Source organism: Phoca vitulina, unplaced genomic scaffold, assembly GCF_004348235.1.
Source record: "Phoca vitulina isolate PV1807 unplaced genomic scaffold, GSC_HSeal_1.0 scaffold64, whole genome shotgun sequence".
In the NCBI taxonomy this organism is placed as follows: Eukaryota; Metazoa; Chordata; class Mammalia; order Carnivora; family Phocidae; genus Phoca; species Phoca vitulina.
The window spans coordinates 1666090-1689759 of record NW_022589767.1 but is presented as its reverse complement, the minus strand read 5'-3'; the positions used below and the strand labels follow the sequence as shown (position 1 = coordinate 1689759).

Genomic DNA, 23670 nt, shown 5'->3' with positions numbered 1-23670 from the left:
CCCTGCTCAGCAGGGAGTCTGCTTCTCCCTCTGACCCTCCCCCCTCTCATGTGCTCTCTCTCTCTCAAATAAATAAATAAAATCTTTAAAAAAAAAAAAAAAAGATCTTGATGGTATAGAAGGTTAAAGCTAAAATGAGGTTTTGACTTTTGGGCACTTACTTATATTCTGCCCCAAATTTCCACTGAAAATGGAAAACCAAATACATTTTTATTTTTATAGAGGGACATGTATATACATGTGTGTAGTCTATAATCAAAACACCCTCGGTACAGTGTTCTTTTTTTTTTTTTTTTTTAAAGATTTTATTTATTTATTTGTTAGAGAGAGAGAGCGTGGGCGAGAGAGAGTGAGCGAGAGTACAAGCAGGGGTAGCTGCAGGCAGAGGGAGAAGCAGGCTCCCTGCTGAGCAAGGAGCCCGATGCGGGACTCGATCCCAGAGCACTGGGATCATGACCTGAGCTGAAGGCAGCCGCTTAACTGACTGAGCCACCCAGGCGTCCCTTGGTACAGTGTTCTGAGAAAATGCAAGTTGTCCTACCAGGAGGCTTAATTTGAAACACTATGGTTAAAAACCTGATAGAACATCCCCTTTTGCCTGTTGGGCATTTATTCTTGTTTGTTAATACTGTTCGCACCGCATATTTGTCTTAGATAAAATTAAAGGACAACTAAAGGAAAGCGATTCCCTTCATGCATTGTGGCAACTAAATTTTACTTGAATGAGGCAGAACCTTTGAGGTTTCAAATGCCTTTAAATGGGATTCTACTTGTGTTTCAGCAAGACCAGTGATTTGCTTCCTCATATAAAATCCTGTCAAGATTATATAAATTTGGACATACAGTGAGTTGAGAATCATATTCCCAACTCTAGCAAATTGCAGAGCAATTACACTACTTATAAAAGAGGCTGTTAAAATGTTAACCTAAAAAGTTTTCATCTTCTACACAACAAAAATCTTACAGAATGAACCTGCTGCATTTTATTTGTGGTTTATCAGTATTGGGAGACCCTGGAGATTAACATTGTTAACTGTGGCATTTAAGTGACTAAAAGGCACCTGCGCTTTGGGGTGTATTTTTAAGAATAAAATGCGTGTATGTATACAAATTTAACAGCTGCTTTAAACAGCTTAAGGGTAGCTTAGGGGCATCTAATTTCATTACCACAGAATATCCAAATATCAGAAACTTTTTCTTCTCCTCAAACCCTCTTAAGTATGTAATTAAAGCAATTGTTTTCATTTTTCCTTATGTGAGTGACTAAGAGCCTTGTTAATGTAAATATTGAGGAAGCTTGATTTTATAACCAACAATAAAAATCATGTACAGTGGAAAACCCCTTCTTCTCTTGTCTACAGTCCAACTGAAAGACAAACTCAGGCGTTTTTTTCTGGCAGATGAATGACCCGTGTTGAAGGATCTTAGATGCTGTCAGTGGCTATCTCATTATAGAATGTAATTAATGATGTTGGTTTAAAGAGATACAGTATTTTTGTGGGGGTGGGGAAATTTCCAAGTACAAATGTTAGGCAGTGTGGTATTCACTTGCCAGGAAAAAGTAGATTTATACAAGTTTTTAGTAAAAGTTATTGTGAAATCATTGGAGATTTTTATTATGGAAATGACCCTTCATTCATTCATTAAAATAAGCACTTTGGCTTCTGAGTCTGGTAGGCTTATTTTTTTGGACAAAAGATCCATTCTTTTTGCCAGTGGTCCTCAATATGTCATTGTTATCAGCATGAACAAGTATTTACTGAGTGACTTGTAAGAGTGAGGTATTAGAAGGGACGCAAGGAAGTATAGCATGTACTCGGTCATCAAGGAGTTTACACTTGGCACCATCTCTTTATTTTCCACTCTTCATGATTTAAACAAATCAGCATAAAAGACTCCTTATTCTTCTCCCTGGGCGTTCTTCAACTGGGGGTCCAGCACACTAGTCTCCATTTTCCTAGGCTGGGGGATAAAGTCACAGTTAGAAGGGGAGGCCAGTCCACTTGAGGTCCTCAAGTGGCCATTTCTCCTTCCCTCCTGTGACTGCAGACCTGTGCCACTTGCTCGGAGAGCAGTGTGATAGCTGGCTGCTTCTGTAGGTTAGTTGGGGAGAAGGAAGACAGTGTCCTGGGGCACTTCTTGGCTCCTTTAAATGTGAAAGTTTGGGAGGGACACAGCAAGAAAAAGCGAGAGATCTATTTTTTTTTTCTTTTTTCTTATTGTGGTAAAAACAACATAAAATTTGCCATCTTAACTAGTAGTGTTAAGTATGTTCACTTTGTTGTAAAACCTATTTTTAGAACCTTTTCATCTTGCAAATCTGAAACTCTTTACTCATTAACCAGCAAATCCCCGTTTCTCCCTGCCCTCAGCCCCTGGTAACCATTCTACATTCTGTTTCTATGATGTCGACTATTTTAGATATTTCATGTAAGTGGAATCATATAGTGTTTGTCTTTTTGTGACTTCTTTTGCTTAGCATAATGTCTTCGCGGTTCACCCATGTTGTGGCATGTGACAGGATTTCCTTCCTTTTGAAAGTTGATTAATATTGTATTACCATTTTATGTATAACCACACTTTGTTTATTCATCTGTCGATAGACATTTGAGTTGCTTTTAGTCATTATGAATAATGCTGCTATGAACATGGGTGTACAAATATCTCTTAGAGACCCTGCTTTCAGTTCCATTAGATGTATATCCAGAAGTTGATAGCTGTATCATTTGGTAGTTCTATTTTTAATTTTTTGAGGAGCTACCATGTTGTTTTGCATAATGGTTGCACCATTTTATAATCCCACCAAGAGTGCACAAGGTTCTGAGCATCTTCTATATACTTGTTGGCCATTTGTATATCCTCTCTGGAGAAATGTTTAAGTGGGTTATTTGATTTTTTTTGGTAAGATGCCATTTTGTTTTTAAAATATGGATTGGCAACTTAGAACTACAGATCAGGTGTGATAACGCAGAGATACAAAAATGGAATGAGTGGAGTATAGGAACTGCAAAGTAGCCTTACCCATCTCTAGCTATTAACACTACAGCTGCTTAGTTGAGGGCTTTGTATTCCAAAGAGAATTTGAGGCCTCACATTCATTCTCCTACTCTTCCTCTTCTTCCTCATTACCTATGAAACCATGGGGATAGACAAGATGATAACTGAGGTGTTAAAAATCTTAGTTTTGAGAGTATTGCCTTTTACCACCTGACCTCGAGCTGCCAACATTTCCTTTGATCCTCAGTAATACTGACCCCTAGAGAGAGAAATCTTTGTTGATGGCTAGTAAGAAGCACTCCACAAAAGCTTTGTCAGATCTTTGGTTTTTTACTTTTACAGATTTTACTCCTTTTGCTCTGGTGGTATGACCCTCAAGTCCTGAGCCTGATTACTTCTTTTACTACTACTCTACGCAAGTCCCTCAGTGGGTATGTTGTACTTTGCCCTGGAGATATACGGCAGGTGTTATTTTTTAAAAACCTACTCACATGTCCAAAGTTCATCGGACAGCATATTTGTTGTTTTAAATTCACAGAGCAAACAGAACACCCAGTCCAAACTCAGTGAATTTTTATTTCTGTAAAACCAGCTATATTTTTGAGTTAAATGCCAGCTTTAAAGAAGTGTTACCCAACTGATTTGTTTATTCTTTGTGGCTTTCATAGTGATAGTGTGGTAGGAATTAAAAGAAGTAATGTGATTGTGGTGGTTGAGGTTGAAGGATACTGTGGACTGTGCTATAATATGCTTAGAATTACTTGTAGATTTCAGGTACTTGATATTTAAAATTTTTTTGCATCTTATGGATACTATTTGGCAGATGACCAGTCTTCAGGGATCTCATCTTAGTTATATCACCATATCACCCTGTGGTGCTCTGACTTAAAATGCTCTAATGCTACTGGCACTCTACGAGGTAAGAGCAACAAGTAAAGTCCAGTAAACCAAATACGAATGGGTGAGGAATGTGCATGGTGGCCCAGAAAGAGGGAGGAGTTCATAGTGCTTGCAGTAGAACTCAAGATAACCAGTCCAGTATTGCCTTTGTGCTTGGCTATCCATGACCTCTGCATTGCTTTCTGGTATGTTGTCAGGTCTCAATGGAACATTACCAATCTCTTCTTTTGCCAAGGTACTGAATAGAGCTGAGTGTGTGAACAGGGGAGGTAATGCAGAAGACTAAGGTAACTTCAGAGAGCTACTGTGTGGGAAGCTGCCAAAATGTATAGAGCCACCCTCGGTCATTCTTAACCTAGATTATATAGAACTCAAGAATTGAAAATGCATTTGATAACATTACGACAGTTTCATTGCAAAAGATTATTTAGGCCCTGTGGGGCTTCTCATCACCCGTCTCTCTGATTATGGTTGGTCATTTAGTTGTGAAAAAACACGACCCCCAGAGAACAGGTAAAGTGAGAATATAAAACTAACTTATGGTTGGTAATTAGTAGGCCAGAATTCATTAATGTCCTCATTATCAAAAGTGTAAGATTTCCCCACCAAATGATAGCATTTCATAAATTTATAATATATACAACTATCAGATGTTTTCATTATTTATCCATTTATGTTGCATGGGAAATACATTTTTTACTATAATTTCATTTCTGGTTTCTAAACATATACAGTGTTACTCATTAACAACATTAATATCATTTGTAATAGAAGTTCTCTTCCCTTTCGGATGCTTCAGAATCCACATTTTAAACATTCGAGTGGTACGTATGGCTCTAAGACTGATTTGGTCACCATTTCTCTGATCTGTTTTGTATTTGGTGGGGAAAGATTTGCTAGGAAATGTGACTGAAGCAATCCTACAATTTTGGCTAGATAGTAGCTTTTAGAATAGCATTAGACTTCATTGTCCAGGTACCTTTTTATCAGAGTAACTCAAAATTCAATCATAATTTGTGTGATAATAAGTAAGCTTTTTCTAATTAAATAGGGAATATACATTTTGATAGTATTCAAAAATCAATATAATTCACCACATTACCTGTAAAAATAGAGAAATCATATGACTATCTCGATATATTCAGGAGAAGCATTTGTTAAAACACAGTATCTGTTCATGATACAAAGCTCTTAACAAACAAAAATAGAGACTTCCTAAATATGATACCAAGTTCTGGTAAGGATAGAGAGCAAACGGAATTTTCATGTGTTTCTGGTCGAGTGCAAAATGGTACAATTGCTTTGGAAAACAGTTTGGCAGGGTCTTATAAAGGTAAGTGTACACTTCTCATATGACTCATCAGCCCTACTCTTAGGTATTTACTTAAAAATGCAAAGTTATGTTCCCTCAAAAGCCTGTATTCAAATGGTCATGCAGCTTTATGTGTAATCACCAGTAACTAGAAAGAACCCAAATTTCCTACAGCTGGTGAATGAATACACTATGTGCGGTACATCCCTACAAACTATTGATGTATGCCACAACATAGATAAGTCTTAAAAGCATTATACTGAGTGAAAGAAGCCACTCTCAAAAAGTTACACACTGTGTGATTCAATTTAAGTCATATTCTAGAAGGGCAAAACTGTAGGTATGGAGAATGGGTGAGTGGTTGCCAGGCTTTCAGGGTGGGGGAAGGTGTTGATTACAAAGGAGTGGCATGAGGGAATTTTTTGGGGTGATGGAACTGTTCTGTATCGTGGTCGTAGGGATGTTTACATTTGGTCAAGACTCCTAGAACTGTACACCAGAAAATATGAATTTTACTTCATGTAGATTAAAAATAATACTTTGTTAAAGGTAAGTTCAGTAGTATTCCTAGATATGACGTCTGTATACAAAATATGTATTTATGTATAACAGTAATAACCAGAAGATGAAGTTTTGAGAAAGATGATATTTATAATATCATCAAAAAATTCAAATACCTAGGACTAAATAAATCTAATGAAAGATGTCCAAAATCATTACACAAGCTGATTCTAAAATTTATATAGAAACACAAACAGCAAAACAGCAATTATAACTGTAGTTATAATATGTAGTATTACATTAAAGCTTTTCTTTTTCATCATACCTCCGATCCAGTAAATCCACGCTTAAGTGTATACCCAGAAGAAATGTGTACTTTTGTTCACCAAAAGTCACATACAGGAACGTTCATAGTACAGTTTATAACAACTCCAAACTGGAAACAGCCTAGATGGCCTGTCAGTAGAAGAATGGATAGGTACACTGTCATATATTCAGTGAAATACTATATAGCAGTGAACAGGAGAAGCTATTGCTATTTACAACAACATGGGCTCAAATATAGTGTTGAACAAAAGAGTTTAGACAGGCAAAAACAGGCAAAACGAACCTGGTGTAAGAAGTTGGGATAGCAGTGACGTTTATAGGGAAGGAGATTAATTGATGGGATAGTATATGAAGCCAGCTTCTGGAGTCTTCTATTCCTTGATCAGGATGGTAGCTACAGGGGCGCTTGGGTGGCTCAGTTGTTAGGCGTCTGCCTTTGACTCAGGGTCCTGGGATCGAGCCCCGCACCGGGCTCCCTGCTCGGCGGGAAGCCTGCTTCTCCCTCTCCCACTCCCCCTGCTTGTGTTCCCTCTCTCGCTGTGTCTCTCTCTGTCAAAAAAAAAAAAAAAAAAGGATGGTAGTTACATGAATATGCTAACTTTGTTAAGAGTTCTTTGGTTGTACATTCATACTTGTATGCTTTCTAGTATACATGTTGTATTTGAATTTTAAAAAGTTTATTAAGAGAGATTTTGAGTTAACTAGGAGAGAATGGCATCCAGATTGTGTTAGTTTTAGGAAACTTTACATTATCAGTGTTGTAGGAGAGAAAATTATTCCTATCTACAAATAAATAAATAGCTTCATAAATACATAGAGAACAGTTTTAAATTATTTCCTGACTAAATCAACACATGCCTGAGCTGCTTAGGTTTTAATTGCTTCTGCTGCTAGGGAGAACCCCGTTCTTCCTATATCCCTATTGTTTTGTTGCTTTTTGTTTCACAAAATAGTATGTTTTTGAAATAAGTCACAGAGATGAAAAGTACAGCATAGGGAATAGAGTCAGTAATATTTTAATAACATCGTATGGTGAAAGATGGTGACTACACTTATTGTGGCCAGCACTGAGTAATATACAGACTTGTCGAATCATTATGTTGTACACTTGAAACTAATATAACCTTGTGTGTCAATTATACTTCAATAAAAAAAGAACTTAAAAAAAGAATATATTTGTGGAAACCATTCTACATCAGTACATATAGACATCTTTTTAGACAGCCATAAGGAATAATACTACATTGATACAAAAATATATTTAACCCATTTATTTACTGACATTGAGATTGTTTGTTTCTGACTTTTTACAATTATAAACATGTTTTTCAGTGAACAGTATTTCACATATAATATACTTGGGCAAATATTTATATGGGACAAATTATTGGAAGTAGAATTTTTGTATCTTAGAGTATGTATATTTTTTGTATATTTTAAACTGTTTGGAAATAATTTTAAACGTACAGAAAAGAAAAAATCAGTATTTACTATTAACAGTTTGCTCCCTTTGCTTTATCATCTGCTCTCTCTTCATGTATATACCTGATATATTTTTTCCACTTGAGAATAAGTTAGACACATCACGGCCCTTTATCCCCAACCACTTCAGTGGGTCTCCAAAGAACAAGGGTGTTCTACCCATAGTAGAGCTGTCAACTGCAGTAAACCTACATTGACTTAATACCCTTATCCTTGCTATCACTTGTATTCCAGTCTTGTCAGTTGATCCAATAAGAGTCTTCATAGCATTTTTTCCCTCTAGTACAGGATCCAGTTGAAGATCAGACACTGCATTTACTTGTCATGTATCTTTTTAATTTTCTTTTATTTGGTATAGTTCCTTGGCCTTTGTCTTTTTTTTTTTTAAATAACTTTATTGGGATATCATTCACATACCGTACAATTTACCCTTTAAAAAAATTGAGATCTAATTCACAACTATAAAGTTCATTTTTTTAAAGTAAAAAAAAAAAAAAATCAGTGTTTTTTGGTATGCCCACGGAACCATGCAAGCATCGCAACTGTCTAACTCCAGAACATTTTTATCACCCCTCCCAAATGCTGGACACATTAACAGTCATTCCCCATCACCCCCATCCCCCCACCCCAGGCAGCCTCTGGCAAACCACTGATCTGTCTGTCTCTCTAAATTTGCCTATTCTGGGCATTTCATATATACAGATTCATATAATACATAGCCTTTTGTGTCTGGCTTCTTTCACTTAGGATAATGTTTTCAAAACTTGTCCATGTCATAGCAGGTATCAATTTTCATTTGTTTTTATGGCTGAATAATATTCCATTGTGTGGCTATATACCGTGTTTTACATAGCCATTCATCATATAAATGCTGCTGTGAACATTCTTGTACAGGTTTTTGTGCCTGTTTTCAGTCCTCTCTTACCTAAATTCTCATCTAGGCTTCATATGTCATTATAGCAGTCAGCAGAACTTTCTTGGTCCTTGTTTCCTTGCGGGTTTGTACTGGATCATGAGTAATCAGACACAATTGTTGGAAGACATGGCAGTTTTGTCATTCTGAAGTGGTCTGTGGACTAAAAAGTTTGAGGATCGTAAAGTCTAGGCAGCTAACGTCTGTCTACAACTGTTCTAGGTTGTCCAGCTCTTGAGCGCTTACACCTTTGCCTGCCTTACTGGACCTTCCAATAAAACGGACTGATTTTACTAGGACTTCCTCTTTTACTTTTCCTGCTTACATTTTGTAGGAGATGCTCACAGGCAGAAACGTCAGTGTAATCTTGTCAGATAACTGTCAGAGTCATAGAGCCGTCCTTCCCTTTCACGCTTCTCTTTAGGTTTATATTTGTGTTGGGGGAGGGGGCTGCACGTACCTGGGATCTGAAGGAGGGGGAACTGTCTGCCCTCTCCACCCGTCCCCCCTTCCCTCTGCTAAGTCAGTGCTGCAAACTGCCTGCCTCCTGAAGATGAATCTGTGTTAAGTGTTTCCTGGCAGGAAGCAGCCAGCCTCAGGGTCCAGCTGAAAAGAAGTTGCCTCCAGAGTTTGTAAAAGAGTGTGCTGGCTAGTAATGTCCCCACTCCCTCCAAATTTCTCTTGGCCAGAAGTTATTTGTGAATACAAAGAGATTGTATAGCACCCTAAGGAGTTGGGGTAGGAGAGCATCCAGAGTAAATATAGGTTGGTGAGATTTATCATCTCCTCCTTGTTGACTTTCAGACTTCACCACTAGAAATTCTTCCTCTTGTCCCACTCTTGGAGCACCCCTGTACACAGCTTTACAGGTATCTGGTGCACACATTTTATTTCTATGGGATTGTGTCATCCAAAGATGCCTGGACAAAAAGGTTTGCATAAACCAGATGTTCAAAAACGGTTATATAAGTGAATGAGCCACAAGTTAGACCCAGTACTCAAGGGGGAGAGTCAAATGAGCATTTTTTAGTCTGGTGTTTCTTCTGTTGTACGTTAATAAGGTATATTATGAATAAAAACTTCTGACTCTGGTTGAATGCTACCTTTTCTTTCTTTCCTTTTTTTTTTTTTTTTTTTTAAAGTAACTACTGGCACAACCTTGAGAAGGGTGGGGATGTCCTTTATTTAATGTAATAGAGATCGTTGGCTGGAGGCCCAAATCTTGGTTTCCATCATCAGCTTATTAAATGAAGTTTTACAGGATTGGATCAGAGGGAGGGGTTACAAAAGATTGTATGCCCTGTGATTTGCCCTTAGTAATGGGAAATTCCTGGGTGGAGATACTTATTTAACTTCTACTCATTCACAGGTGAACACTGATCTCTGTCTTGTTCTCCCTTCAACCTTAAAAAATCTTTTCTTGATACATCTAAAAAACAGTGAAGAAAGATTGGAAACTAGATTGCTTTGACCATAAACTGTTTTATTAAGCCAGAACAGGGTTCTCTGTGCCCCAGCATATCCTTGTGGACTTTTTTTTTTTTTTTTTTTTTTTTAAGATTTTATTTACTTATTTGAGAGAGAGAATGAGATAGCGAGAGAGCATGAGAGGGGGGAGGGTCAGAGGGAGAAGCAGGCTCCCTGCTGAGCAGGGAGGCTGATGCGGGACTCGATCCCAGGACTCTGGGATCATGACCTGAGCCGAAGGCAGTCGCTTAACCAACTGAGCCACCCAGGCGCCCCTCCTTGTGGACTTTTGTTGGGTGTGGGTAAGTGATCCTTCATTATTATTGGAATTATAGAAACTATGACATTGAGAACTTGATCTGTGACCTGATGATACGTTCAGAACCCCAGACTTCGAGCAGATATTATAACACGTACACTTCAAGATGTAGGTGAGATGGATTTCAGTGTAATGTGTCACCCAATTTCTCCTTTTCTCCTTAAACTCTGCCTTCCAGATGGCCTGTCTTTTGCAACCCTTCCTTGGGAGGCAGTAAAGAATCCACCTCTATCTACTTGTGTAAAAAATACTGATGCCCAGTCCCCAGAGATTCTCACTTACTGGTCTGAGATACATCAGGCTATTTAAGAGTTCCCCAGGTGATTTTAATGTGCAGCCACGGTTCAGAACTACTGTGTTAGCCAAAATGCTCCTCCATTAATCCTGTATTGAGTTATTCCCTTTTCAGCAAGTGTTAAAATTTATAAAGTACGATTCTCCTGCATACTTAACTGTGTTCTCACAGTGACCCTGTGAAGCAGACAAGCTTCTGCTTTCAGAGTTCCTTATTCTTCATGAATGTTCTGTGGGACTTGTTTCATCATTTTGTTCTCTACTTCTTACATGGCTATTTCTTCTTTTTTTAAAATATTTTATTTTTAAATAATCTCTATACCCAGTGTGAGGTTCGAACCCACAACCTTGAGATCAAGAGTCACAGGTGCCCCTCGCATGGCTGTTTCTCTGCAAATAGTGGTGAGGCTTTCTCTCCTCACAGCCACACATACCAGGTGTTTAGAAGGGTGTATTTTTTCTCATCTTTTGAAATCTATTGCTTTCTGTGCCTTTCAGGAGCCTATTAAAATTTGCAAAATGTTTGGTAAGACCTATAGGGTTGTGGAAAGCACTACTCTATGGGAGCTCTGGTTTCTGTTCCATCATTAATGAATTGTGTGACTTTGGGCAAGTACTTAACATTTTATAAAAGAGATATTACTGACCCATCAGAAGGCGTGCACTAGGAGTGGAATGGAATGCCTGCTTCGGCTTTGAGACTTGAATTCTCTCAGGCTGATATCCCGTTTTTCCCATTATTGGCAATTCCCATTGCCATTTTCACTTCAAACACAGCTTTTGTACCTTTTGTCCTCCAGGTGAGAGAGAGACTGAGAATCAGTAGGTCTTGACAACTGATTGAATGCGAACATTGAGAGAATCAAATGTTATCTTTAGGACTGTGGTTTTCAAACTTGCCTGATCCGAAGAACCTCCTGGGACATTTATTAAATGTCGCAGTCTCCACTTGAGACCTCAATTATCAGTCTCCAGGGACGGAGCCTGGGTGATCATTTTTATCATATTTTAAATCAAATTCCTTAAGTGATCCTTGGAGTTAGACAAAACTGAGAAGTTGCTCTATAGGAAATTGAGTATAGTAGGTGGTCAATAAATGAATACATGTTTATTCCACTAATTTATTTAATTTTTCTTCCTCGAGTTTTACTTTTTTTTTTTTCTTTTAATTTTATTTATTTATTTGACAGAGGGAGAGACAACGAGAGAGGGAACACAAGCAAGGGGGAGTGTGAGAGGGAGAAGCAGGCTTCCTGCCGAGCAGGGAGCCCGATGCAGGGCTCCATCCCAGGACCCTGGGATCATGACCTGAGCCGAAGGCAGACGCTTAACGACTGAGCCATCCAGGCGCCCCGAGTTTTACATTTTAGCTATGGTCCATAACCCCAGAATTCAGAAGGACAAATGATTTTTGCAAAAGAAAAAACTGAATGTTTGCGTTTTGCTTAGAGGGCCTTTTAGTCTCTGATAGTGTTCTGTGATGCTTAACTATATTGATAGCAAATGGTGGTAGGTTTCTTTTGTACCTATTTGAGAATCTGTGCAGTGAGATGAAACACTGGAGCCTTGTAAGCATTATCGTTGGGAGTCTATGCCGTGGACTACCTTTTATATGAGATGGTGAAACTAGGTATTTTGGTATTTAAGTCATTGAGTTCTTAATGGACAATACTGTGGTCTGCTTTCAGATTACTGCTTTCAGTATTAATTTCAACTAAATTTCACTTGTGGCAAACTTATTTTACTTGTAATGATTGTGCATTCAGTTTTAATTTTGTGGTCTTTGGTACTGGAGGTTACTTTTGGAAAAGGGACATTGCCCTGTACTAAATTGTATATGTTTATATTGCTTTGTATGGAATACATATGAATGCTTCACACCTTGAAGCAGGGCTGTTGTAGGGATATGTGATTAAATTTTTAAAAATCTCTAATTTTTTTTCACACTATTAAGTCACTGTTGGATGAATCCCATGATTCTGTATTAAAACTTACTTTGATTAATGATTCATACAAATAATTACCTTCTTCTTCTGAATAGCATGAGCATGACATGAGTTACCACTGATTAAAATATATATGCCTTAGATTTTTTGTTGAAAAAGATACATATCTTTTATATATGCATATATGTGTGTCTGTATGTGTGTGTATGTGTATAATGGAAATGTTAGAAATTACTGAAAAATATATAGGAGGAAGTCACCCATAATGCCAACATTCAGCATCTACCTCTGTTCTCATTCTGCTTTACTTATTTTGGCCTTTTAAATATGACTAATTCTTCTGTTTTATGAACAGTGACCTAACTAGTAAAACTTGAACCTGTTGCTCATTTCGCTTGATATTGGCTCATTTGGTTTTTATTGTAGAATAACTTGATAATGTACTCTAAACAGCCATTTTCATGGACAGCTTCAGTCAGGAAGTCCATTATTTAATAAGGGTATATTTTGTGCCAGGCATACTGCCTTGGATTTACAACATCACCAGTTCCTTAGGTCTTTCCTTTCCTGTCGGATTTTATAGTCCTCACTCTAGGCAGAGCCCATCTTTAGACAACGAAAATTGTGTAGATTATAACTAGTCAGTCTCCTTGCTTCCATTTTCTCCTTATTTCAATCCATAGAAAGTTATGGGTGAAGTTCTTCCAGCAGTGTTCTCATGTTCTGTTCATAAAGCTCGCAGTGGCTTCAGTGGCTTTAGACTTCAGGAATCCACACCAGCTGGCCCCTTCCACTTCACCAACTAGTTGTGTTACTCGCTGTTACAGTCTCTGCTCTAGCCCGGGAAATCTACACACAGCTTATCCCTCTGCTTCTGCTCATGCGTGTTCTTCATCTGGAATTTTCTTCCCTCTTCTCTCTGGCAGTTCATGTCCCTGTTTTCCTTTTTCGACTTGCTGTACACCTGCTAGCATGTGCAAATGTCATTTTTCAACTAAATAATATCAGGGGCTTTCCATCCATTCTGGTTCCCCCCCCCCCCCCCACAGTGCTCCATATTGTTTTAGAAACCTAAGTTAATTCACCTTAAACCAATACAGACACAGGTATTTTTCAGAGCGGGAAAGTGTCCCCTGCTTACCTGCTGCACGTGGCATGCCTGAACCTGGCTGACGTCACACCAGAATGTAGTACCATCCAAAAGGTGACAGAATAACTCTTAGAAAAAAAAAAAAAGAACCAGATAGCGAATAGGAACACCATGCTCTTACACTGTCATTCTTGAGCAAGTGTTTTCAGGAAATCTGTTTTTCTGGACTCATGGGTATTTATTTTATGCTGTGGATTATAATCCATTACTGTTTATTTTGCTATTTAAATTGTTTGGGAAATCCTCTTTAAAATACGAGCCAATAGAACTGGGAGCTGAGATAGGGGCCTGTAGTTTCTAAGTTTTCCACTCTACCTTTTCTTCTCTTTGAAGGTCCTCGGGTTGGGCTTGGGCTCAACCGAGAAGAGAACTAGTGGCCCCCCTGAGGCCAGTGGTGCAGGAAGAAGGGCAGGGCGGGGACACTGCGGGTGCAGGTGTCAGTCAGACTCTTGATGAAGACAGCTTCGTCCACACGTGCAGAGCTTACTTTTCTGCTCTAAAAATCTGAGCACTAGATGACAAAATAATTCAGATCTTGTTCATTTTCTGAGCAATCTAGTGTGGAAACATTGAGAATTTGTGAGCAATCTAGTGTGGAAACATTGAGAATTTGTGTCTTCCTCTGAGGTTTAGAGAGGGGTTTTACCTGTAGCACTTGAGAGCTGGTGAGAACAGAGGATACTAAGTTAATCATCTCTCCTCAGTATAGCCATGTGTGAAACACTCAACTGGAGAAGTTTCTCTCTCCCCTCTGAAATAAAACTTTTTATTTTACAGTAGCAAATAAAAGAGTTCCAAGGTTGATTGAACACCTGAGTCTGCGGATGACTGTCTCAGAGCGGTCTGGAGCAGTTGTGGGTGCTCCTTGTAATAGCAGCCCTTATCCAGGGCCTTGGCACTTCCCCCACAACAGAAAGCAGATCCGTGACAAGGGCTTAACCGGAGAAGAGTCTTGGTTATCATCATGAAGGGAGAAATGATGATGAAGGGGAGAGAGAGGGAGGGAGGGAGAGGGAGACAGGGGAACAGCAAAGCCTCTAAGAACAAATAAGAGCAGGGAAAGGACAGTTAGATGATGGGAGGGAGCCAAATTACCGGGAAAAGCTAGACGGTGAAAAGGACAGAATGGAAAAAGTCACTCTAGGATGAGGACAGGGAGGATTCTGATTCTTATCGTGGCTGCTCGGTCCCCTGGCTGTCCTGTGGCGCTGCCGTTCTTCGCCCGGGTCCTGGCCTTGCCATCCACTTTGCCCTGTGGTACAGCTTCCTGATACCATTAGGACCCTGGGCCCCAGAAGGGGAAGTGTGAGGACAGATGCAGTGACTTAAATTAGCACAGCCTAGAAGCCTGGAGTGGACAGTACTGCTGCTGCCGCCCCCTCTTCCTCTGCCCCTGGTCTCCCTCCCCTTAGTTTTCACCTGGTGGAGTCACAGGCCGCAGAGGGGGCTCCTGGTGCCGTGGGGCTGGCAGAGAAGTGGAAGTCATTGCCTTGGAGCAGACCTCGGAAATCCTTCTCCACAAAACAAATGATCTGGAACAGTTGCCCTGCTGTTTGTGGACCCCTTGCCCAGGAGTTACATTTTGATTTGTGTGTTGTAGGACATAAGCTGTAACTCTGTAACGTGGTGGCTTAACGATCAAATCAGGCCTGGAGCGCTGTCCTCACTGAGGCCTGAGATGCGTTGACCGTGACATCATCATGTCCTTAGTGAAGTAGTCCTTAGATGTTAAGTGATATCAGGAGTCCTTCCTTCGCAGGTGAGGAAACCACAGGCTTGGGGATGTCGGTGACTCTTGCTGTGACGTGTTAGTGTCTTTGTAGAGGAGCTGAAATTAGGAACAGGGTCTCCTGAATCCTCTCTTGAGTCTTTTGGTCCACGGTGGTTGTTTTTTTTTTTTTTTTTTTTTTTTAAGAAAAACTGGATCAGATTTTATTAATCCTATGAGATTCTAGATGGTCTTTCTTTTTTATTTTTTTTTATTTTTTTTTTTTAATTTTTTTTTATTGTTATGTTAATCCCCATACATTACATCATTAGTTTTAGATATAGTGTTCCATGATTCATTGTTTGTGCATAACACCCAGTGCTCCATGCAGAACGTGCCCTCCTCAATACCCATCACCAGGCTAACCCATCCTCCCAACCCCCTCCCCTCTAGAACCCTCAGTTTGTTTTTCAGAGTCCATCCTCTCTCATGGTTCTTCTCCCACGGTGGTTGTTTTTAAAAACGATACACTGTAAAACCTCACTTGTTTCTAAATTCCCAGATTTGTTTTTGGCGTCCAGGGCAAAGAAAATGAGCCGGCCTAGGATGGAGGTGATTGGCACAGAGGGGAAGAAGCCTGTCGTGGAGGTTTTTGCGATTGTAGGGTTACGGAGCTCCTGCTTTCACTGTTAGCGGAGCTGAGCAAGGGGCCTGCAGCTCCCCCGGGCCTGGCTGCTTTCCTGAGTGGGCGGCCCCAGAGTTATTTTTAGCCTCAGGGCCTTGGAAGCAGGTGTGGTCCAGGCTTGAAGGCCACGCCTGGAATGTGTTCAAGTCTTGCTGTGTGTGTCTATTTAGGAGCTCAGAACAGTGAGGAGACTGCTGTATATACTTTGTTAAAAGAATTTGTGCTTTTCCAGTGAGAGGAATCAAAGTCCTACTGGGTTTCATTTGTGATGCTTTAAGCAGGTTTATTTTGGAAACTTTATAAATTGAAATACATTTTAAGAGTGTTAGGGAATATATTAATTTTTAAACTAGCTATAAATTCCTCGTGTACAGAAGAAACCTTTCATGTTAAGAGTCATACCCCAACTGACCTACTGAAAGTCCAGGTTTATAGTCCTAAGTGTGTGATTTAAAATTTAATTTTTCCTGTCTCCCTCCCTCCAACATTATTGTTATTGAAAATAATTCTTTGTAAGTTCTTTTGTGAAGCAGAAATGCAGCTTTTACCTTGAGGGTCAACATCAGTTTTCCTGTATTGTATTTGCTCATCTTTTTACCTTGTTCTACCCCACACTTTTCTTAACAGTCCTGATAAGGAGCAACCTACAGGACTGCTGTAGGCACATTAGTGGCTCTGAGTCTTTGTCATGCCCTTTTTCTGAGACTTTTTGTACTTCCCAAGATTGTGGAAAATAATATAATAAATATTACTTTTAATTACCCAGCAAAACTATTGTGACATTTTGAATGTACCTGTCCTGTGTGCATGTATGTGTGTAGCTGTTTGAGGTTCTACTTTACCTCCTGTTTTGTAACTTGATTTTATTCTCTTCATGTATCATGACCATCTTTCATTGTTAAGAGGTATGCTTTTACACCATGATTTAAAAATGCTGCATGGTACTGTGTTGCAGGATTTATTATAATTTGTAAGTTACTTAGTCCTCTTCTGTTACACATGTAGGCTTTTTCCCAGTATTTCTCATGTGTCTTTTAACTGAAAGGTGAAGCATTTTCTTGGAAGTCACTTTGAAAACATCCTTGTAAGCCATGTTGACATTATTTTCAGGAGAATATAGTTTGCCATTCTGGTTTTACTTATTTTAGTATTAAGGGATTTAAAGTAGATAACATTCCAGAATATTTTACAAACTTGGGCTCAAGTGGGAGTGATGGAAGGTTTGGTGTTGATGGTTTCTAATTGTTTTCCATTGCTTGTTCCTAGAACCTTCTGATCTTCTTTGGAAAAAATTAAATTATATCCTCTCTTCCACTAGACTGTGTTCCAAATTGTCTAGATGTCTACCCTGGTCTTAATATTGTTAGTAATTTCACTCTGCCAGGAGAGTACACCTTATCTTTCATGTAGTGGAATTTTGTTGTATTGGGGGTGGAGTGGGCTAAAAGTGGTGCATGGATAAAGGTTATAAGCTTACAGTAGTGTTACCAACCCCTTGAGTACAGTTATCTAACTTACAGAGTCCTTGTGGTAAATATTTGATACACCTTCTGACAGGGAGAACTCCTTGAACGCATTTAAAAAGTTTTTAATTTAAAGATCCTTTAAACTCCCTTCTTGTTCAGATGTGTTCAACCTATATCTTGTTTAACCTGTCTTTGATATTTTACTACATTCTATGATACATTTGCTACATTCTACATTCTGTGCTCTAAAACCAGGATTCCATTATTAGGTACAACACATCTGTAGAGTTGGAAGAATTGTATTAAATTAATACTAATAGTAATCTTTCTTATTACAGTCTTTTCATACAGAAACTTTTTATTCATTTGCCAAGGAATGCACAATATAGGAACCTCAGCTTCTCCGTTTGAAGCTTTAAGAACAAACTATACCGAACGTGTGTGTGTGTGTGTGTGTGTGTGTGTGTGTGTGTGTGTTTCACACTGAAGTTAAATGTTTGAGTGCCTGGAAATGCTTCATTTCCAAAACATATAACCGTCATTCTGAAGAAAGACGGAGCACCTGCCACGTCCTCTGTTAGCCCTCGCCCAGTTCTGCATTACCTTGGCCAGTACTGTATTCATTGGCCTCAGGCCTTTGACGTAGAGAGCCGCAGCCTTCCTGGTACCACGCCTCACTCTCCCCTCCTCTTGATTTGTACTTCACCATCAGAGTAACACATTCTCTGACTACTCTGTTTAAAATTGCGGCTGCCCACCCCAGCTCTCCGTCTTCCTCCCCTGCTTGGTTTTTGCTCCGTAGCGCTTGCCGCCATCTGTCCTGCAGCCTGGTGTCCTGCTGCTGTCTGTTGTGTCTCCCGTCAGTGAATTAGAAGCTCCGGAGAACAGGAGTCCTCACCCAGCTCATTTTTGCTGCATTTCTCCGGAGTGCCTAGCACTTCCTAGGTGCCCAATAACTATCTGTTGGTTGAGTGAGTGAGTTCCAGTAGGCCTGACAGGTGCTCAAGGAGACCAAGATGTACATGTTAGTCCCCATCTGAGCTCTGTTTGGTTTGGTCTGAATCTTTCCTCTCTGCCTCCAGGCCACCTTTATTGCAAATATCTTTCCAAAACGTTGTCTCTTGACTCTCGGTTTACACCAACCACTGGCCACTTTTTCTCTTACCCAGAGACTTCATCCAAGGATCCTTCCATTCCCATTCCGTTAACACCACCTCATATCCAGGCCCCTCTTCCAGGGAGTAGAGTCCTTAGTTGGACTAAGGTGCCTGGAGAAAGCATTACACGTGAGAGGGGTAAGTCAGGGAGCCGTGGGTGCAAGGGGTAGGTCTAGAATAGGCACATGGTGCGGCGGAAGGAGGGGGGGCGCAGGGGAGCTCTGGTGGATCAGGGAAGGGGAAGCTAGTGAGACAGACAGGTGAGCATAAACAGGAAGCAGCGCTAAGAAGGAAAGATGGAGGCTCCAGCTGAGCCAATACCAAGAGTGCAGTGCTCTTCCTGAGCAGAAACTTGGTGAAGTCTTCTCTCTGATCCGGACTGTACCTGGGCTGGCCTGTGTCTGAAGCAAAGACAGTCTTTTTAGTCTTTGAAGCATGGCTGCTCTTCCAGTCTTTATCTGTGGGTCCTTGAGGAAGCCTCCGATAGGAGCGGGTGCTCTCAACAGTGCCGTAAGTCGGTGAGAGATGGCTAGGTTTTATGGTGCTAACAAGTGCTGTCTCTGTATCCAGACGCTTGTGCTTCAAGCAGTCTATCCCATTATTGCCACCATTTGTCAGAATGTGTCCTCTATTTTGGGGTAAGAAAATATGGTCAAGACATTAATAGGCAACTGAAAGTACATTAAGTTCATATAGTCTTCTTGGCTTTGGTGAGGGTGGTTTTTTGTTTATTTTGTTTATTTTTTTAATTGAATGTATTTTACCAAATATCAGACTTCAGAATTTCTGTTAGGGTTTACCCACAGCATATGAGGCAAAGTTGCTTTCATCAGTATAGACGGTCAAAGTCAAAGATGTTCTTCCTTGTTTCCAGACATCATAGCCTGCTTTTTTCCCTTTTGATTTGTTCAGTTTTTCTGTTACTGAAAATCTACATTTAAGGCTCTGCTGAAAGGCTGTTTAGTGTATCTTGTTGCCTATTTCTTCACTTTTATTGGAGGAAAAAATTTTAAGACTGGCTTGTAGTTTAGTAAAAGCAAACTTCCCACCTGATTATAGCCTATCCATAAATTCTCTGAGAATTTGAACTTGAGCTCAAGCCCAACCAAATAAAGCTCAGTCACTTTCTTTGCTAAACAGGCCATTTAAGCACCCCATAGCCATAGGATCCTTTTCCTTCTGAGAATTTCTTTGTGAAGGAAGTATTTAAAATGGAAATGTGCCTCTCTGAGGGGTAGCCGCTGAGTCCCCATAGGTCCCACCTCTCAGGCCTGCAGGCTTGTTCCCGGAGCCCTGTCCCTCACCTGCCTGCTGCAGCCCTTGCTGAGGGCCTGAGGCCGCAGTGCTTGCCAACGGATGAGCTGTTGCTGTTGGCAGAAAATAGCCCATGGGTCGCTAGAAGGGGGAGACTGTGTGTGGGGGAGGTTCTCACCTTCTTTCTGGCGGGATATACAAAGTGTCAGTATGACTGACCTGGAAGCCAGGGTCTATCTTGCCTGGAAAGTTGAAGAAAGTAACAAACACCTCAGAGAACAGGAGGGAGATGCTTAATGGAATCATTTAAAAACAACCTTAATCCTTAAAAAATTTTCTATTTGGGCACTAGCTTTAAGGGTGTGTTATGAGTAGTGAAGAAAATAAAAAGAAAAAATTTTTCCTTTTATAGCTAATTACTTTAGAGGCAAATACTGGTATTCAAACTGTACATTGTTCTTTTAATTAAAACATTCCACTTGTTCACCTTATCATTAAAACAGTCTTAGGCTTATGGTCCTCTGACATAACTAATTCAGTGGAATACTTCATTTCATTGATACTCTGCAGAGTAGAGTGAATTTCAGTAAATAAAACTCTACTAATTTCCATGATAAAATCATAGATAAATTTCTGTACATGAAATAAATTACACATAAACTTAAAAATTGTATATTAAAGGAGGAAGGTTCTTATACAATTTATGTTACTATTAAATATTAAAATATAAAAGAAGTTGTTTGGTAAAATGTAAAATATACCAAAATTGGCCTTTCTTAAGGGGATTTGCCCATTTTGTTCACTGACCTGTATAGTAATTTTGTTGTACTAAAATGTTTCCACAGCCTATCTCTTTCCCTTCATAAATAAAGTTTTTTAAAATGTTCATTTCTGAAAGTGGGATACTTGGCAAATATTTGTTTAGTGGCCCTAGTTAAGGTTACTAGTCTTTGGTGTGATAAATACTGGTTTCTTGACTTTTTTTTTTAGAGAAATAGAAAACTTTATTCAATGCATAGAAAAGGATTCTTTAGTTGTCTTCTGAAGGGCCTACTGCCACCCAAATTTCCTTGATGGTAGACTGGGGGCACCCTATCAATCTCAGAATAGTCTTCCAGCTGCTCCAGCCACCTGCCCCATCTCCTGAGCGTCGGGCATGGGCCAGGCTCCTCACTGTGGTCCCCACGCAGCCAAGAGGGCAATGAGAAAAAAATCACACTGTAGTATTTTAAGTGAAAGAAAAAATCAGGATGCACAAGTGTATGTACTGTGTAACCAGTTGAACAAAGGGAGAAAGGGGAAAGACTATATATTTGTGTCTCATTCTGTATTCATTTAAAAAAAAAAAAATCTTTGGGAGAAGTCAGAAGAAACTGTTCACTGTGGTTTCCAGTACAGGGCAGGGGGAGGACCTGGGCAGATGGGACAAGGGTCGGAGAAGGATTTTCAGTGTTTTCCCGTTTTTCACTTAATGTATTTGTTGGAGTTTCAGTATTATGGCAATTTTTAATAGCTTTGTTGAAATGTAACAAACATACAGTAAACTGTACATATTCCTGGTATGTATAAATTTTATACCTTTTTTTTTTAAGTTGTACCAGTCCTTTTTTTTTTTTTTTTTTTAAGATTTTATTTATTTATTTGACAGAGAGATAGAGAAAGAGCACAAGTAGGCAGAGCGGCAGGTGGAGGGAGAGGGAGAAGCAGGCTCTCCACTGAGCAGGGAGCCCGATGCAGGGCTCGATCCCAGGACCCTGGGATCATGACCTGAGCTGAAGGCAGACACTTCACCGACTGAGCCACCCAGGTACCCCATTTTTATACCTTTTTTTGGGCCAGTGAATGTGTTATCTATTAAAAGTGGAAAGAAAAGGGGTGCCTGGCTGGCTTAGTCAGTGGAGTGTGTGATTCTTGATCTCGGGGTCATGAGTTCGAGCCCCACATTGGGTGTGGAGATTACTTAAAAAAATAAAATCTTGGGGCGCCTGGGTGGCTCAGATGGTTAAGCATCTACCTTTGGCTCAGGTCATGATCTCCAGGTCCTAGGATCCAGCCCCATGTTGGGCTGCCTGCTCAGCGGGGAGTCTGCTTCTTCCTCTCCCTCTGCCTGTTTTTCCCCCTGCTTGTGCTCTCTCTGTCTCTCTCCCTCTCAAATGAATAAATAAAATCTTTTTAAAAATGGAAAGAAAATAGTTAAAACTTTAAAAATCATTTAAATAAATCAATAAATAGTAAAGCTGGCCTGCCCTGGCTTTTGTAATATGCATCTGGGCCCTTAAGGTTCAATCTAAGAATGTTTATTCCTTTTGACTTCTTGTAGAAATTTTGGGTAAGATTAGCTTCATAGTTTTGCCAACAATAAAATGTTCTCTTACCATCTTTTAAATCCTACCTGATGCAAAAGTTTTCAAAAACAAAACTGTCACAGGCATGTTCCCGATCTCAAGGTATTGACATTCATCAGAATGAACAGTGAATGCCCAGAAATTTCTAAATTAGAGTTGCAGCCTAGGATGAGGATTTAACCAAAATTCTCTGGCTGTAAATAAATAAGGTTTAAGGCTATTGTTCCCCTACCCCCCTCACCCCCTTGGCAGGGCTCTGCCTCACATAATCTATTTGGGACTATAGAACATCAGAGTTTGGGCATAAAAGTATAACAGGAGGGCTCCAGCTGGCCTCAGTATGACATGAAAGGGTGTAACTTTATCTTCATTTCACATTCAGTGCTTTGCTTCAATTACATCCTCATACTAGGGTCACTTTGCCCAGACCTTTCCTTTTTGTATCTGGAAGTCCTGACTCTGGTTCTCTGGGTAAGGATGGCCATTTTCTGCCCAGTAGAACTGCATGCTGTAGCCTCTCTTTGGTTTTGGTGATTTGGGCTTAGGAGATTTGGCTGAAGGGAAGCAAAGATGAGAACTTTCTGATTCAACTTTTGCATGTTTGCTGTCTTCTCCCTCTCTTTGTCCCTTGATCTGCTAACCCAGATAATTGCTTTGTCCCATCCGGATTTTTATCATCGAGAGGAGCCAATCAGACTCGGATACCCAGTGCCATTGTTGGAATCAACTTGCTCCTGTTCTCAGATTTCCACTTTCTGTGCCACCAGGGCACCCTCATGGACAAGTTGGGCCATTCTTTCTCAGTCCAGTTCCATTATGGGAACAGGTACTTAGGGAAAACAGGGTAACCCAGTAGTGGGAGCCCTGGTTTGGGAGTCAGACAATCTGAGTACAGGACCTCACACTGCTGTGAACTATGTCACTGAGCAGTCGGGACTCATTTCGACGCTGCATCCTTGGTAGGCGCTTTGCCAAAGTATATTCCGTTGATTGACTATACACACAGAGTCTCTGTTCTAGTTTCTTCGGTTGAAGATAGAGATGATTTTTGTACCTCATTGCCAGTAAGCTATACTAAAAATACATTAATATAATGAAGACAAGAAATGGACAAATACTGTGTTCTGTGGAGCTGATTTGTAAGGTGCAGGAGCAGAAGAGATGATTTCTCAGGTGCCTTCTAACTCCGTGTGTGTCTGGTTCTGAGAGAGAGGGCACAGCTCGCTTGAAGCTGGATTATACAGGAGGGCAGAATGGCTTCTGTGTTTACCTGCTGGATGAGGTCTTTTAGATTCCCGATGCAAGGCAGCTCTGGTCGCCATTGGTATCTTTAGAGCAGCTTCCTTCCTTTCTCTATATAAGTAGTTGTGTTTTTACTGACTTCAGGTAACCTTGATAATTTTGTCCTCCAGACAGACTTTGTGAGGAGACAAGGCCTGTATTATAG

At 40.0% G+C, this 23670-nt stretch overlaps 1 protein-coding gene across 7 annotated transcripts in view; it reads left to right on the top strand.

Moving 5' to 3' along the window:
- Positions 1–23670, top strand: part of DUSP16 (dual specificity phosphatase 16) — a 176195-nt gene that overhangs the window by 105771 nt on the left and 46754 nt on the right. The window contains exon 1 of one of the 7 annotated variants that reach the window (XM_032391797.1): positions 2865–3428. The exons of the other annotated variants lie outside the window; for them this stretch is intronic. The gene's annotated coding sequence lies outside the window, so the exon portion shown is untranslated. Of the gene's footprint in view, positions 1–2864; positions 3429–23670 lie in introns of those variants that run through there. 7 annotated transcript variants of the gene reach the window in all.